Source organism: Hyperolius riggenbachi, chromosome 10, assembly GCF_040937935.1.
Source record: "Hyperolius riggenbachi isolate aHypRig1 chromosome 10, aHypRig1.pri, whole genome shotgun sequence".
NCBI classification, from domain to species: Eukaryota; Metazoa; Chordata; class Amphibia; order Anura; family Hyperoliidae; genus Hyperolius; species Hyperolius riggenbachi.
In genome coordinates this window covers 22,662,337-22,676,753 of record NC_090655.1, presented here as the reverse complement: position 1 = coordinate 22,676,753, position 14,417 = coordinate 22,662,337, and the positions used below count along the sequence as shown (strand labels likewise).

Sequence of the window (14,417 nt, the reverse complement as noted above, 5' to 3'; positions counted from 1 at the left end):
GACATCTCCTATTACCCTCTGACACAATTTCGCCGCTCCTCGCCGCATTAAAAGTGGTTAAAAACAGTTTTTAAAAGTTTGTTTATAAACAAAGAAAATGGCCACCAAAACAGGAAGTAGGTTGATGTACAGTATGTCCACACATAGAAAATACATCCATACACAAGCAGGCTGTATACAGCCTTCCTTTTTAATCTCAAGAGATCATTTGTGTGTTTCTTTCCCCCTGCAGTTCTCATGCACTGAAGTTTCAGTCTGCTCATTTCTTCCTGCAAACAGCTTTGCCCTTGTCTGTAATTCTTCAGTATGTGAAAGCCCAGCCAGCTCAGAGGACGATTTATCCAGCTTGTAAAAGAGAAGAGAGAAGCTGCCCTAATCTAAATAATACACAGGCAGTGTGCATAGAGGGGCCTGGAAGGGGGAATTCATAGCAGAACTACAACACTGAAGAACTTGGCAGCCTTCCAGACACAGGCTGACAAGTCTGACAGGGGAAAGATACATTGATTTATTACAGAGACTGTGACAGTATAAAGTGCTGCAGTAAGCCAGAGCACATTAGAATAGCTTTTGGAACTTGTAGGATGATAAAAAACAGGATGCAATTTTTGTTACGTAAACTCTTTAAATAAGTATATTAGAAGCCCTGTGTACCTCAATAAGCATCTAATTGCTGTAGACTTTTTACTGGGTCAACCTGGCCAATTTTATTTTTGGAAAAGGACAGGCACATTCCAAACTAATTAACAGAAGGACACATTACCAGAAATGCGTCATTAATTACATTGTTTAATGTTTTAAAGTCCCAATGTCTGGGGCAAATAAGTCAACCAGCAGACAAGATAGCTGGTGATGTCCATTTTTAATTAACTGCGTCAGAAATGACCGAATCAAATGCCAATATGTATAAGCAAAAATCTGCTATGGTTATTTTAAATGTCAACTATTTACAGTATTCAAATGTCAAAGATAGCGTTTGACACACGGAAGTTTCAGACAATCAGAACCTGGGATTTAGGGAAAGTCCAGACTAGGCAGCCATATTGCATCCAATCACTATAAAAGTAGGAGCTGAAAGTTAATTTGCACTAGCCTACCAATCTCCAGAGAAGACACACGAGGCAGAAGCTACCTTCCCACACATTCTAGATCCTGAAGAGATGACAGAGAAGGGGTAATATGCTTAATATTCTGGTGATTTACTTTAATTTTTCAGCATTAACCACTTGAGGACCGCCCCCAGCCGATGGGCAGCGGCAAAGTCCGGGCCCAAACGACCGCAATATGCCCATCGGCGGGGGCGGCTGCGGGAGTGGCTATGCGGCGATCGCGTCATTCGTGACGCGATCAGCCGCCGGGGACTGGCTCCGCCCACCGCTCGTAGTAACCCGCCGGCCGTTCGGAAGCGCCGGCGGGTTACTAGCACCCGGATCGCCGCTGCACATATGTATAATAGGCTTTGTAATGTATACAAAGCCTATTATACTGGCTGCCTCCTGCCCTGGTGGTCCCAGTGTCCGAGGGACCACCAGGGCAGGCTGCAGCCACCCTAGTCTGCACCCAAGCACACTGATTTCCCCCCCCCCTGCCCCCTGATCGCCCACAGCACCCCTCAGACCCCCCCCTGCCCACCCCCCAGACCACTGTTTGCACCCAGTCACCCCCCTAATCACCCATCAATCACTCCGTCACTATCTGTCAACGCTATTTTTTTTTTATCCCCCCCCCCTGCCCACTGCCCCCTCCTGATCACCCCCCACCCCTCAGATTCTCCCCAGACCCCCCCCCCAGACCCCCCCCCGTGTACTATATGCATCTATCCCCCCTGATCACCTGTCAATCACCTGTCAATCACCCGTCAATCACCCGTCAATCACCCCCTGTCACTGCCACCCATCAATCAGCCCCTAACCTGCCCCTTGCGGGCAATCTGATCACCCCCCCCACACCAATAGATCGCCCGCAGATCCGACATCAGATCACCTCCCAAATCCATTGTTTACATCTATTCTCTCCTCTAAACACCCACTAATTACCCATCAATCACCCATCAATCACCCCCTATCACCACCTGTCACTGTTACCCATCAGATTAGACCCTAATCTACCCCTTGCGGGCACCCAATCACCCGCCCACACGCTCAGATTGCCCTCAGACCCCCTCTTATCAATTCGCCAGTGCAATATTTACATCTGTTATTCCCTGTAATAACCCACTGATCACCTGTCAATCACCTATCAATCACCCCCTGTCACTGCCACCCATCAATCACCCCCTGTCACTGCCACCCATCAATCAGCCCCTAACCTGCCCCTTGCGGGCAATCTGATCACCCACCCACACCAATAGATCGCCCGCAGATCCGACATCAGATCACCTCCCAAGTGCAGTGTTTACCTCTCTTCTCTCCTCTAAACACCCACTAATTACCCATCAATCACCCCCTATCACCACCTGTCACTGTTACCCATCAGATTAGACCCTAATCTGCCCCTTGCGGGCACCCAATCACCCGCCCAAACGCTCAGATTGCCCTCAGACCCCCCCTTATCAATTCGCCAGTGCAATATTTACATCTGTTATTCCCTGTAATAACCCACTGATCAGATGTCAATCACCTATCAATCACCCCCTGTCACTGCCACCCATCAATCACCCCCTGTCACTGCCACCCATCAATCACCCCCTGTCACTGCCACCCATCAATCAGCCCCTAACCTGCCCCTTGCGGGCAATCTGATCACCCACCCACACCAATAGATCGCCCGCAGATCCGACATCAGATCACCTCCCAAGTGCAGTGTTTACATCTCTTCTCTCCTCTAAACACCCACTAATTACCCATCAATCACCCCCTATCACCACCTGTCACGGTTACCCATCAGATTAGACCCTAATCTGCCCCTTGCGGGCACCCAATCACCCGCCCACACCTCAGAACGTCCTCAGACCCCAGCCCTGATCACCTCGCTAGTGCATTGCTTGCATCTATTTCCCCCCTCTAATCACACCTTGAGACACCCATCAATCACCTCCTGTCACCCCCTAGCACACCTACCCATCAGATCAGGCCCTAATTTGCCCTGTGTGGGCTCCTGATCACTCGGCCAAACCCTCAGATCCCCCTCAGACCCCCTTCCGATCACCTCCCCAGTGCATTGATTGCATCTATTTTCCCCTCTAACCGCCCCCTGAGACACCCATCAATCACCTCCTGTCACCCCCCTAGCACTCCTATCCATCAGATCAGGCCCAAAACATCCTGTCATCTAAGAGGCCACCCTGCTTATGAAAGGTTCCACAAAATTTGCCCCCTCATAGACCACCTGTCATCAAAATTTGCAGATGCTTATACCCCTGAACAGTCATTTTGAGAAATTTGGTTTCCAGACTACTCACAGTTTTGGGCCCGTAAAATGCCAGGGCAGTATAGGAACCCCACAAGTGACCCCATTTTAGAAAGAAGACACCCCAAGGTATTCTGTTAGGTGTATGATGAGTTCATAGAAGATTTTATTTTTTGTCAAAAGTTAGCGGAAATTGGATTTTTATTGTTTTTTTCACAAAGTGTCATTTTTCACTAACTTGTGACAAAAAATAAAATCTTCTATGAACTCACCATACCCCTAACGGAATACCTTGGGGTGTCTTCTTTCTAAAATGGGGTCACTTGTGGGGTTCCTATACTGCCCTGGCATTTTAGGGGCCCTAAACCGTGAGGAGTAGTCTAGAAAACAAATGCCTCAAAATGACCTGTGAATAGGACGTTGGGCCCCTTAGCGCACCTAGGCTGCAAAAAAGTGTCACACATGTGGTATCGCCATACTCAGGAGAAGTAGTATAATGTGTTTTGTGGTGTATTTTTACACATACCCATGCTGGGTGGGAGAAATCTCTCTGTAAATGGACAATTGTGTGTAAAAAAAATCAAAAATGTGTCATTTACAGAGATATTTCTCCCACCCAGCATGGTTATATGTAAAAAATACACCACAAAACACATTATACTACTTCTTCTGAGTACGGCAATACCACGTGTGACACTTTTTTGCAGCCTAACTGTGCTAAGGGGCCCAAAGTCCAATGAGTACCTTTAGGATTTCACAGGTCATTTTGAGACATTTGGGTTCAAGACTACTCCTCACGGTTTAGGGCCCCTAAAATGCCAGGGCAGTATAGGAACCCCACAAGTGACCCCATTTTAGAAAGAAGACACCCAAGGTATTCTGTTAGGTGTATGATGAGTTCATAGAAGATTTTATTTTTTGTCACAAGTTAGCGGAAATTGATATGTATTGTTTTTTTTTTCACAAAGTGTCATTTTCCGCTAACTTGTGACAAAAAAAAAAATCTTCTATGAACTCACCATACTCCTAACAGAATACCTTGGGGTGTCTTCTTTCTAAAATGGGGTCACTTGTGGGGTTCCTATACTGCCCTGGCATTTTAGGGGCCCTAAACCGTGAGCAGTAGTCTAGAATCCAAATGCCTCAAAATGACCTGTGAATAGGACGTTAGGCCCCTTAGCGCACCTAGGTTGCAAAAAAGTGTCACACATGTGGTATCGCCGTACTCAGAAGAAGTAGTATATTGTGTTTTGGGGTGTATTTTTACACATACCCATGCTGGGTGGGAGAAATCTCTCTGTAAATGGACAATTGTGTGTAAAAAAAATCAAACAATTGTCATTTACAGAGATATTTCTCCCACCCAGCATGAGTATGTGTAAAAATACACCCCAAAACACATTATACTACTTCTCCTGAGTACGGCGGTACCACATGTGTGGCACTTTTTTGCACCCTAAGTGCGCTAAGAGGCCCAAAGTCCAATGAGTACCTTTAGGATTTCACAGGTCATTTTGCGACATTTGGTTTCAAGACTACTCCTCACGGTTTAGGGCCCCTAAAATGCCAGGGCAGTATAGGAACCCCACAAATGACCCCATTTTAGAAAGAAGACACCCCAAGGTATTCCGTTAGGAGTATGGTGAGTTCATAGAAGATTTTATTTTTTGTCACAAGTTAGCGGAAAATGACACTTTGTGAAAAAAAACAATTAAAATCAATTTCCGCTAACTTGTGACAAAAAAAATCTTCTATGAACTCACCATCCTCCTAACGGAATACCTTGGGGTGTCTTCTTTCTAAAATGGGGTAATTTGTGGGGTTCCTATACTGTCCTGGCATTTTAGGGGCCCTAAACCGTGAGGAGTAGTCTTGAAACGAAATTTCTCAAAATGACCTGTGAAATCCTAAAGGTACTCATTGAACTTTGGGCCCCTTAGCGCAGTTAGGGTGCAAAACAGTGCCACACATGTGGTATCGCCGTACTCAGGAGAAGTAGTATAATGTGTTTTGGGGTGTATTTTTACACATACCCATGCTGAGTGGGAGAAATATCTCTATAAATAGACAATTGTGTGTAAAAAAAAAATTAAACAATTGTCATTTACGGAGATATTTCTCCCACCCAGCATGGGTATGTGTAAAAATACACCCCAAAACACATTATACTACTTCTCCTGAGTACGGCAATACCACATGTGTGGCACTTTTTTGCAGCCTAACTGCGCTAAGGGGCCAAAAGTCCAATGAGCATCTTTAGGCTTTACAGGGGTGCTTACAATTAGGCACCCCCCAAAATGCCAGGACAGTGAACACACCCCACAAATGACCCCATTTTGGAAAGTAGACACTTCAAGGTATTCAGAGAGGAGCATAGTGAGTCTGTGGCAGATTTCATTTTTTTTTGTCGCAAGTTAGAAGAAATGGAAACTTTTTTTTTTCTTTTTTTTGTCAGAAAGTGTCATTTTCCGCTAACTTGTGACAAAAAATAAAATCTTCTATGAACTCACCATGCCTCTCACTGAATACTTTGGAATGTCTTCTTTCCAAAATGGGGTCATTTGGGGGGTATTTGTACTATCCTGGAATTTTAGCCCCTCATGAAACCTGACAGGTGCGCAGAAAAGTCAGAGATGCTTGAAAATGGGAAAATTCACTTTTGGCACCATAGTTTGTAAACGCTATAACTTTTACCCAATCCAATAAATATACACTGAATGGTTTTTTTTTAATCAAAGACATGTAGCAGAATAACTTTCGCGCTCAAATGTATAGGAAATTTTACTTTATTTGAAAAATGTCAGCACAGCAAGTTAAAAAAGTCATTTTTTTGCCAAAATTCATGTATTTTTTGATGAATATAATAAAAACTAAAACTCGCAGCAGCAATCAAATAGCAGCAAAAGAAAGCTGTATTAGTGACAAGAAAAGGAGGTAAAATTCATTTAGGTGGTAGGTTGTATGACCGAGCAATAAACCGTGAAAGCTGCAGTGGTCTGAATGGAGAAAAAGGCTCTGGTCCTTAAGGGGCGAAAAGACTGTGGTCCTGAAGTGGTTAAGTTCTGTTGAGATGTTAGCAAGAAGTTTTTTTAGAAGCTATTTTTTATGCTATTTCTGAAGATTACTACAAGTTTTACACAGCCTTTGCTACAGATGAGACTATTTTTGATCTTATTCTACATAACACAACTATTATATACTTTTTTGAATTTACTTAGAAGATTGATGATCGGTTGGCTCTAAAGCATTGATGAGTTGGAATACTGTTAGAAGGAAACACTACTTGGAACTGTTCATATTTTGTATATATGCTGTATGATAAGCAATACATTTTTTTTTATATAAAATCATATACTGAGCGCTCTGGTTCATTTCAAGGTATACTGTCAATCTATAATTACTTTTATAGAGGGTTCAGACCCCACTATGCCGGATTTATATGATAGCAACACTTTAAAGAGAGTCTGAAGCAATAATAAATCTCGCTTCAGCTCTTATATATAGCAGGGGCATGTGTGCCCCTGCTAAAACGCGGCTATCCCGCAGCTAAACGGGGGTCCCTTCACCCCCAAATCCCCTCCGTGCAGTGCGGGGATCTCTTCCGCATTGAGGCAGGGCTAACGGCTGCAGCCCTGCCTCACACGCGTCTGTCCGTGCGTATCTCCGCCTCTCCCCCGCCCCTCTGTCTTCCTTCGCTGAGAGGGGCGGGGGAGAGGCGGCGCTGCGCCGCTGATAGACGGCGCTGAGAGGCAGGGCTGCAGCCGTTAGCCCTGCCTCAACAGCAGCAAAATCTACGACCAAGTTGGTCGTAGATTTTGCAGGGGTGGGTTTGGGGGTGAAAGGACCCCCGTTTAGCCACGGGATAGCGGCGGTTTAGCAGGGGCACACATGGCCCTGCTATATATAAGCACTGAAGCCTCGGGCATTTGAACGCCGCTATCAAATCTTCCGCACGGACGGATCGACTGGTATCGACAGGAACGAACGATTTCAGACGGAAATCGATCATTCTGTCAGCGGTGTGCGCGGCGATTTCACTGCCGATTCGCTCACTGTGATCGAATCGGCTGTATATCGGCGGGAAAATCGTTAGGTGTATGGGCCCCTATAGTCTAAAGGCTCATACACTTGCTCAACAAAAGTCTTTTAAAGAGACACTGAAGAGGAAAAAAGATATAATGAATTGGTTGTGTAGTACAGATAAGAAATAAAGCAGATATAAGTCTAATGCTCCCTTTTGTGTGTAGCTTTGTCCTTGTGCTCTAGGCAAATTCCATGCTCCCCAGTACCTGGCTGTATAGACGATTTATCGCTTGGTTTCGTCCCACTGTTGCGTTGCTACTGCCTATTTTCTGACGGGACATTGTTTTTATATATGTCCTTAACATTTGTTATTTACGGCTGTTCATACACTCTATATGTCATTATTTTGATATTTTCATATTAATATAATTATAATGTGTTTAGATTTATGGCAGATATAGTTTATCAGTAGGTGATGGAACTTAGATCTGTTTGTTAGGAACTAGCTGCTATTTAGCATTTAGTATGTACATATTTCTTTTTTCTATATTGTATTTTCTTTTCTATATTGTTTTTCTTGCATTGGCCGGTCTTCGCCGCCCCCGCTCCGCCCTCCGCGCTCCTCATTGGCCGACACGCCGCACATGGCATACGCCGGACGGAGCTCCTTCGGGCTTTGCAGACGTGGAGCGCATTTGCGCTCCAGCGACGTGCGGCCAGGCGTATCCGCGTTCCCACGCGGGCGCTTACGTGGGGCGCGTGGTGGACGTGGCCGGGGCTGCGAGTGGATGCGGCCACTATAAGAACGCCATTATGGCATCCTGTTAACCTGCTTCTCGCTGCTGCCTTTGAAAAAGCCGTTAGCAAACGGCGAAACATGTCAGGCTATTGTCAGCAATTCAGCTCAGCCATTCTGCCGCTTGGGACTCTTCACCCATCATACCGTGACATGGTCAATATTCAGTTGGACTGGTAACTATATCACATCTCTGTGAACATATTCATCCAGCGCTGGGTCTGCATTTGTGCATGCTGGAACTGTCATCATCATATTTCAAAATACACTGCTCATAAGAACCATAAGTGCACCCGTGCTTCATCTGCTGCTGAGGTTCAAATACAAGTGGACAGTTGCCATTTGGATTGCTGTTGGAATGCTTTGCTTTGGCCTCCTTATGCCTGCTTGCTATCAATGCTGATTGATCCATACACGCTGCTGTTTATCTACAAACTGCTGGAATGTTTTCTGTTTCATAATGCATGCCTATTACCAGTGCTGATTGATCTCCATATGCTGCTGTCTATCTACAACTTGTTGCATGTTTTGATACCTCTACTAACAGCATGATGCATTTCATCGCCTCTTGACGACAGTTTGCTCATTTTTTGTCACTTCACCCCTGCGAGTGGGGGGTGTAAATTTGTGGAACTCACAGCAACAACACTTTTTAAAGTTCTCTGTTTGTCATTACATTGGCTCCTGCAATTGGGGGGCATAAGCTTATGGACTTTTGCACCTTTCTCTTCAGGGCAAGATATGAGAAATTGCTTCATTATATTTCATGCCAAACGTGTTTGAAACCAGCCATAGGATTTTTTTGACACAAGGGTGTGGGACTGGATCTGTGGGGACTGCAGCCCCATACTTATTACCTATCCCCCATCAATGCCACAGAGTATTAGAGCCTGGGTGGTTGTATTAGGTGGAGCAGAGATTCATATAACTTTTTAACATTTTTCTAGTTTTTGTATTTTATGTGGTGTTAGATTATGATATATTGTTGATTAATAAAAGGTATTTATTGTCTTTCATGCACCCAAGAGCCAATCCTCTCATTTGTTGTTTATATAAGTCTAATATTTGTTTCCAGTACAGGAAGAAACTCCAGTTGTTATCTATACAAATGGCCATTGAGCTCTGCGACTTTGAAAGTGGTGGAGAGCTCTGACTTCTGATTAGGTTATCTCAGCTGTATTGTGTTTTTCTTCTGCAGAGAACAGTTCAGGACAGGTCAAAAGTTCACTGCCTGTTCTGTAAAAACATTTAGAATGCTGAGTAATGTGTAAGCTGCAAATATTAGAGAATGATGCAATGTTATTAAAAAAAAAAAAAAAAGCTGTATAACTAAAAATAAAAATATGAGAATTTTTTTGTTGCTTCCAATATTCTAGTAATTACCCCTACTACACAACCAATTCATGATATCATAATTTTTTTTTCGCTTCAGTGTCTCTTTAAATGCACAATATCAAACAATTTGAAGTTGGATGATTTTTGTCAAGTTAAAGACGTGCAAATGACGAGGCGTAATCACTGATAAGAGGCGTCTAAGGACTGATAAGACGCAGCTCAAGTCAATCCAACTGCTGGACTGACTTGACAAATGACTGAGAGAAGTTGTGTCCAACACGGCAATGTGTACAGAAGTCTGCTACGACTTTTCAACGACTTCCATTACTAACTAGAACATATTAGTCGTTCACCAATTGAGTAACGATATGTAAATTTGTAGTTGTTCAAGTCGTCCATCAAGTCGTCCTGTGTGTATAATAGATGATTGCACACCAAGACGTATCGTTCCAACATGATTAATCTTAGTCGTTCGTAAAGTTGTTTATAGTAAAAGACTTTTGATGAGCGTGTATGTGGCTTAATGTCCTATCATATTATTATTATTATTATTTATTTATATAGCTCAGACTTCTGCTGCAGCACTTTAAGGGCCCATTTCCACTATCGCGAATTCGCATGCGTTTTTCGCATGCAAATTCGCATAGTAATACAAGTGAATGGGACTGTTTCCACTTGTCAGGATTCCTTTGCGTTTTCTGTGCAGAAAAAATTCGCATGGCAGAGCCATCAGAATTTGCATGCCGCTATGCGAATCACATACAATGTATTTAATAGGAAATTCGCATGCGGTTTGGGTATGCGAAATTTTCATGCGAATTTGCATAGAAACAATGGAAAATCACACCGGCACCGCCATGGTTAAATTCGCATACATCGTCATCCATGCGAATTTGCATGAAAATTTGCGTAGAACCACATTAGAAATTCGCATCCGCATGCGAATTTTTACCGCGGCGATTCCCACTGCGTAAGTGGAAATGCAGCCTCAAGAGTACATAGTCATGTCTGTCCTCAGAGTATCTTACAATGTAATCCTGTCATAGTCTAATGTCCTACCATATTATTATGTATTTATATAGCACTGACATCTTCTGCAGCACATTACTGAGTACATAGTCATGTCACTGACTGTCCTCAGAGGAGCTCACAGTCTAATCCTACCATAGTCATAGTCTAATGTCCCCCCATATTATTATTATGTATTTATATAGCACTGGCATCTTCTGCAGCACATTACAGAGTACATAGTCATGTCACTGACTGTCCTCAGAGGAGCTCACAGTCTAATCCTACCATAGTCATAGTCTAATGTCCTACAATATTATTATGTATTTATATAGCACTGGCATCTTCTGCAGCACATTACAGAGTACATAGTCATGTCACTGACTGTCCTCAGAGGAGCTCACAGTCTAATCCTACCATAGTCCTAGTCTAATGTCCCCCCATATTATTATTATGTATTTATATAGCACTGGCATCTTCTGCAGCACATTACAGAGTACATAGTCATGTCACTGACTGTCCTCAGAGCAGCTCACACTCTAATCCTACCATAGTCATAGTCTAATGTCCCCCCATATTATTATGTATTTATATAGCAAGAAGTTTTGAATCAGGATGATAGTATCTGATCTCCGAGAGCTTCCGGGCATCCGTGCTGGGCTGTGTGCTGTGCCTGTTGGACCTGGCAAGGAAGGTGCGTGCTGCCCACTGAGCGATATAACTTCTTACTAACTTCGGAGCAACCAGAACCCCTTACTATCCACTGAGCAACCCCTATACCAGAATGTGTGCTGTGCATGCTGGACCTGGCAAGGATGGTGTGTGCAGCCCATTGAGCAATATAATTTCTTACCTACGTCTGAGCAACCCGACCCTCTTACTAACTACTGATCAACCCCTAATGCACTGGCATCTTCTGCAGCACATTACAGAGTACATAGTCATGTCACTGACTGTCCCCAGAGGAGCTCACACTCTAATCCTACCATAGTCATAGTCTAATGTCCCCCCATATTATTATTATGTATTTATATAGCACTGACATCTTCTGCAGCACATTACAGAGTACATAGTCATGTCACTGACTGTCCTCAGAGCAGCTCACACTCTAATCCTACCATAGTCATAGTCTAATGTCCCCCCATATTATTATTATGTATTTATATAGCACTGACATCTTCTGCAGCACATTACAGAGTACATAGTCATGTCACTGACTGTCCTCAGATGAGCTCACAGTCTAATCCTACCATAGTCCTAGTCTAATGTCCCCCCATATTATTATTATGTATTTATATAGCACTGACATCTTTTGCAGCACTTCACAGAGTACATAGAGTCGTATCACTGACTGTCCTCAGAGTTTTATGTCCGTCATAGTCTAGGGATATTTTAGGGGGAAGCCAATTAACTTATCTGTATGTTTTGGGGATGTGGGAGGAAAACTGAGTGTTTAGAGGAAAGTCACGCAGACACAGGAAGAACATACAAACCCCCTCGTTGTTATTTGAACCGGGGACCTGGCGCAGCAAGGAGAGAGCGCTATGCACTACACCACCGTGCTGCCCATCTACGCCTCTGTGCAGCCCATCTACGCCTCTGTGCAGCCCATCTACGCCTCTGTGCAGCCCATCTACGCCTCTGTGCAGCCCACACTGGGGAGCAGCTGTGTTTGGCATAGAAGAAAAACAACAATACTAGCATTGCACTTTATGAAATGACAGATGCGGTGAGATCTTGTCCCAGAGCAATACTTGAGGTATGATTACACTTGGGCCATATCCAGGTATCTGTAAAACGCTGCCAAAAACAAGGAAACAAAACTAATTGAAAATGTAAACGGAGTAATTAAAACAAACTGAAATAACAGGTCTAAAACACATCTCGCTGCACCTAAGGGAGCTTTCAGGCTGTAACAACTTAGAAATTCAGCAAACAAACAGTTCTGTAATAATATTTAAGCTTTTTGTTGGGTTGGAAATGCTGCATGAGATGGGATAGCCTTAAAGGAGTACTGGGGGGGGGGGGGGGGGGCGTTTAAGGGTAAAAAGAGTTGACGTTACCTGAGGCTTCTAATGGTCCCCCGCAGACGTCCTGTGCCTACGCAGCCACTCACCGATGCTCCAGCCCCGTTTCCGGTTTACTTACAGAATTTCTGACTTTAAAATCGGAAAACCACTGCGTCTGCTCAGTCACGCCCTCCCTCCCACTGACGTCACCAAGAGTGTATTGCGCAGGCCCAGTACAGTCTGTGCCTGCGCAGTAAGCTCTTGGTTTTTCGACTTTAGAGTTGGAAATTCCAGAAATGGTGGGGACAGGAGCATCGGTGAGGGCAGGTAAGCGCAGACACAAGGACGTCTGTGGGGGACCATTAGAAGCCCCAGGTAAGTTCAACTCTTTTTCTCCCTATCCCCTACAGTAGTCCTTTAACGCTCATACACAAGCTCAACAAAAGTATTTTAAATGCACTATTATAAACAACTTGAAGTTGGACAACTTTTCTCAAGTAAAAGGCATGCAAACGCAAGGCGTTATCACTGATCAGAGGCGACCAACGACTGATAAGACACAGCCCAAGTCAGTCCAACTATTGGATTGGCTTGAACTGCGTCTTATCAGTCGTTGGTCCCCTCTTATCGGTTTCCCGTTGGGTGAATTAGAACTCCCGACGTCACGCCGTAGGTGATTACACATGCGTGTTAGTTAATGTTATGCAGGAGAACAGAGGCGCCAAAAGATAAAAGGAATCTAAATGAGCTTAAAAAAAAATTCTTGGTAAATAGAGGAGGTAGTGGTGGACTTGCCCTCTCCAAGTAGACACACAATGACTGTAGTAAAGACAGTCATTATATTTTATTTATGAACTCCAAATATGCAACGCATTTCGCAGGTTTGATCCCGCTCCATCAGGCAACAACAACGGAGCAATAGCATATGTGGTCAGTAGAAGAGCCAGGCACCTGATTTTGTGTTAGTTAGTTAAAGGGCCCTGAAAGTTTTTTTTTTTAATGGGTTGCTTTGGCTTAGTTCTAGATGTGTGAAAAGATCCATGCCTGTTAGCATTGATTTTTCCCTTCAGAAAGCAACGTTGTAATGCTGAAAGTCATGTGGGCTGGTGGAAGCGGTAGGGGGTGACATGCATGCTTTCTCTCTTCCTGCTTCCCACAAGCCCATATGCCTGAGTATGGACCTGGTTGACCTACGCAGGGGGACACCATGCTAATTTTTATTTTTTTTATTGAAGGGAAGAAAACTTTACTGATAGCTGAACATATGGTGGAGACAAGGTGACCACAAGTTCAGGGTGTTCCTGCTGTCTAGTAACCGAGCGCATATGCTCAGACTCCCACATCAGGAGCCATGCAGTTCTGTTACCGTGGCTACTTACGAGAAAGTTAACTCTAGCTTTCCCATCGCCAATTGAATAAGAATCAAAGGAGGATACGTAGTGCCAGATGTTAGTAAATAAGCACCAAGGTTCAATGAAACATTCATGAGGTTTGTTGTAACCATGTCTAATGAGATGCCAATAATTATCACTTTATGCAAATTTTATGGTAACTTTTACACATGTTTATGTGGACTGAAGCTTGACCCGTCAATGCCAGCTCCGGCATTTAATTGTTCTTTTTTTCAGGCTGTATAAAGGTTCATAATATTAGCATGAATAGTGCATCAACATGGAGTATTGGGATTCATTCTATAAACATGCAGTTATTTTGATGTTGTCACTTAAAAGTGATACACTGGGGCTTCCTCCAGCCCCCTCTGCGAAGATCGCTCACTTGCCGCGGTCTGAAGCCTTTTAGATCCCCCCCCCCCCCCGTAGCTGCCCTGTTCTCTGTGGCCAGGTTGCGCAGTGCGGCCAAGCGCACTCCCCTGTCTCGCTCCGGCAGCTGGGAGTAGT

General features: G+C 44.1%; 1 protein-coding gene across 2 annotated transcripts in view; it reads left to right on the top strand.

The window, feature by feature from the left end:
- STK32C (serine/threonine kinase 32C) overlaps nt 1–14,417 on the top strand; it is a 375,239-nt gene that overhangs the window by 56,327 nt on the left and 304,495 nt on the right. Inside the window, exon 1 of one of the 2 annotated variants that reach the window (XM_068258166.1) lies at nt 11,149–11,204. The exons of the other annotated variant lie outside the window; for it this stretch is intronic. The gene's annotated coding sequence lies outside the window, so the exon portion shown is untranslated. Of the gene's footprint in view, nt 1–11,148; nt 11,205–14,417 lie in introns of those variants that run through there. 2 annotated transcript variants of the gene reach the window in all.